The following is a 4142-nucleotide window of genomic DNA, read 5'->3' as shown; positions in this document are numbered from 1 at the left end:
GTAAACGGCGGGAGTAACTATGACTCTCTTAATTTATGGAGACGTTTACGTATGCACTTACCGAGGCGTGCAAAAGAAGATCACCCCCACCTTTGTCAGCAGCTTAGACCATAAAATAAGAGTTGGCGAACACAGACTGATTAAGGATGGCGTACCGATCAGTGCGAGAGGCTATAGTGGATCGGTGCTAATCGGAAACAAGGGGAATTACTACGTTATACATGAAGTCGACGTCAACGACAGACTCATTGAGCGAGAATTGGAAAATCAACCTGGAGAACCATTCGAGTTCATGGCCACTTGCAGGCATTGCTGTGACGAGGCTGGTCCGAGCGGAATTTCGATGGATGTGGTTCATGAAGAAGGAAACGGCTTACACATGGAAGTGGTTAAACAAGAATTGGATGTGCAGGAGATTGGATCTTTTAGCACAATCAGTGAGAATCTCGTCGAAGAAGACGTGATTGTACATTGGCCAGTTCCGCCAGAGTATGAAGGGATCGCTAGAGTCGAAGAGTGGATAGACTATTGGGGAACAAGTTATACTAGATACCAATACGACAATCTTTCGTTTCTGAGATGTCGTGACACTCCATTGTATGCAGTTCACACATTTGCTGATGGCAATTTAAATGAAATATATCCAGATGTAGGCACGACTTTAAACACGATCTCCATAGCATGCTCATCAAACCAAGCTGATTGCTTATATACTCACATGGACACTGGTAGGTACTTCAAGCCAGTAAGTAAGCAGACTTTCTTCATGAAGCGTGGTAGATACATGTTTGTCATGAATTGTTTGGTTCTGAAAACGTCTGAAAGGTTAGTAAGTGGTCAGTGTATGTACCACTGGGTTAAAGGATGGTGTCCATACTATAAAGACAATGTGAGGGTGGCGGGTGTCGTCACGATCGCTCGCAAGGTCGGAAACTATTGGTATTCTGCAGTAGTAAACGGCAGTTCGGACACCTATAAATTTAGGCTGGATGGGGCCAATTTGTACAAGACCAATTATGTGCGCATTAGGGAAACCTGCGACGAAAATGTGGCAGTCAAATTTTTTGAGACCGTTGATTTCAACGACAACAGGATGATTAGGTTGCTCAGCAAACACAAGAAAGTGATTGCTTCTTGGATAATTGACAAGACTGTTGCGTACGAACCAAACGTGTGGGAGTACTGCGCGATTGAGACAATTAAGTTTAGTCCCTTTGTTAGGGGAGTTACTGACACCCTAGCCGCTGCGATTTCTAACAGTGGTGGAATCACGATGTGGATGCGGGCCACTGAGAAACTTTTTTTGACTGGCCCAGATGTCGTCTCTAACATTGTTTCTCCAATGCTGTGCTTTTCAACTACTTTTCGCATGCAGGAAAATGTATGTCGAGTCCAAGTTAACGTAGCCCACGAGATAAGTGTGAGAGAAGTTGGCGGTTTTATCTCCATTAAGGCTCCCTCATCGAGTTTGCTTGAGACAGCTGGTAGAGTTAATCGGTATCTGTGGACTAGTGGCTTCGAAGTCATCACCTACACAGGAGACCTACTTGCTCTAAGTAGAGACACAAACCAGGACGTCGGATTATTATTTGATGGTTGTCAAGCTGCTGTTACACCTTGCTTGTGGTTTGTTCACGATGACCACAACGTTTTAAATGAATTGCGCGACTGGATGATGACACAAGAAAGTTTACTTATCAACGCTATTATCGGAGCAACTGAGTTGGTCATACATCCTGATTGGAGAGTTAAGGCCGCCCGTCTAGCACCCTCCATTGGCACTGACGTAACAATGCGATCATTGGCAGATTGGCGAGGCGTGCAGGCAATAGAAGTGAGGGAATTAATGTTTGATAGAGAACGAGCTGCTTGTAGCGTTAGCAGTCCTGAGGAAATTTGTGAAGTGCAACCTGAGGATTTCTGGCTTGGTGAAGTAATATCAGCAGTTAGTGCGGGTTGTTGTTTTGGAGACAATGAGCTCATGGTCTCCTCGTATCATGTCACATATGGTAACGATGTGACGCTAACACGCGCAGGCATGACCTACACTTGGGACAAGGTTTTTCATTGTTCGGAAGCGGAGGACCTAGTCACATATGGAAATAGAAGTTTCAAAATGGTTCGTGCAGAAAAAGGCGAGGTGTTGTGCGTGGTTTGTCCTTCTAGGAGGGTCGGACAATACTTGCTTGTCGAGAACACGCAAGCGAATTTTGGCAACAGGGAAGAAGCCATGTTCTACGAACTTAGGCCGATAGACATCGATCCGACCTACAATTTTATTAAGGCCAGCAGCTGGAAAGGAGTTCCTGGCATGAGTGGGTGTCCAATATTTAATTCTAAGGGCGAGATAGTGTCGATTTATGGACTAGGGAAGATAGAGACAAGGTCAATAGGAAGCACCCAATTTGTGATGGCAGGTTCTGATGTTACCGCACTCACAACCTTAGCACCTGACGTGTCAGTTGATGCTGTACCAGATAATTTTTTTAAGACCGCAGTGGTGGATTTGCTAAACCTACCCTTAGCCGACGGCAACGTGTACTATCTGCTTGAAGCTCCTACAGGATCAGGGAAGACGATGAGTTTTTCTGTCAATTTGTTGAAAGCTATGGAGCGTCACAAAAATGTATTCTTGTTACAACCCACAGTGGCGGCTGTTAAAGCCGCTTATAATCGTATATCTGAATTGTTAGACATGACGACAGTTGGAGCTAACATTTATCAGTTGGAGTACATCATAGGTCAAAGGCACGAGGATTCTACCGAAAAGGTTGGTTATGGCGATAAGCGACTAATTGTATTGTCATATGGTGCTGCTATGCGACGAATACAACAAATTGAGAACCATGCTGATTTCCTATTATTAGATGAAATTCATTGTCGTTCTGATCCAACGGTGGTAGCTGGAGATTTACAATTCTCAAAGAAAAATGCCAGGTATAAATGTGTCCATTTAACTGCCACTGTACTGACACGAGCAAGAGCGCAAAAATTAGCAGAAGGGCTAGACATCTCTGGTACTAGGTACGAGATTCGCGAAAATATTAAAGTCGAACCTATGGACAAATCAGATGTTTGCGATAGAGAATGGTTTGCCGTTCCTGCTGGAGTAGTTGGTGTCAAGCTTGATGGCTTTTCTAAGGGCTTTAAAATACCGATGAGCATTATAGACAAAGGACGCGTCATTTTCTTCCTATCTACGAGGAATGACTGTGAACGTATGGTTACTTATGCATCGAGACATTGTTCTGGGGATAGGCAGTATGTCGCAATACATGGTGGCACTGTCTTCAATATTAAAGATATGGCATCTGATTGCTGGTGTTTTTGTACGGACGTTGTTGGTCAGGCTGTCACCGTACCAGGATGTAGAGTTGTAGTTGACTTACTTGAAGAAATGAAGCCGAATACAATTTTAATGGTTTCTGGAGAGGGATTAATATATAGGCACGAATTAAGACGTCGCAGAATAGGTTTGTCTACCGCCAAGCAGAGAAAAGGAAGAACAGGTCGAACAAATATGGGTTGGTACGTCACACCCAGAGGGATTAATCCGATTGTTGATTATCCCATAGACAAAAGAACGGCAGCAGTGGCCATGTTGCAATTAGAGTCTGAGCGCAGACTAGATTGGAGTTTAATCGAGGAACATCACGACTTGCAGTTGGTGAGGACCATGAAAGACATTAGATGGCTACTGCCAGGTGAAATTACCAAATTGGATGTTTGGAACAATGCTTTTAAGAGTTTGGCCTTAAACAAAAGAGTTTCTCTCGGCCCTGGCAAACGTGCTTTGTCAAGTAGTATGTTGAGGAAATTGGACCTCGTTAAAGATGCAAACGGAGACATGCTCTATTTATACTTGTCTCCTGTCATAAGTGATGAGCTGATTTTAATGACTTCAAGTCAACATGACAGGTCCCGTGTGGCCGATTCTGGGGGTGAATCGGATTGGTATAATATGTATTTGGACTTTGTTTACAAGTGTCAGGACGAAAAGACGAGATCTGAAGTGTTGATGGACATCGGCATAAGCATACAGAGTTTCTTAGAGGACACCACTTTGGACAATGAAGTTAGCTTCGAACTATTCAATAGGATAATTGAGCGACCGATCTTGACAAATGAAATCCAGCATTCGA

General features: G+C 43.8%; 1 pseudogene; it reads left to right on the top strand.

The window, feature by feature from the left end:
* LOC143350514 (large subunit ribosomal RNA) overlaps nt 1-123 on the top strand; it is a 3122-nt pseudogene extending 2999 nt beyond the window's left edge.
* The last annotated feature ends 4019 nt before the right edge of the window (nt 124-4142 follow it).

The sequence above is a fragment of the Colletes latitarsis genome, chromosome 14, assembly GCF_051014445.1.
Source record: "Colletes latitarsis isolate SP2378_abdomen chromosome 14, iyColLati1, whole genome shotgun sequence".
In the NCBI taxonomy this organism is placed as follows: Eukaryota; Metazoa; Arthropoda; class Insecta; order Hymenoptera; family Colletidae; genus Colletes; species Colletes latitarsis.
This window is presented reverse-complemented; position numbering and strand designations above follow the sequence as displayed.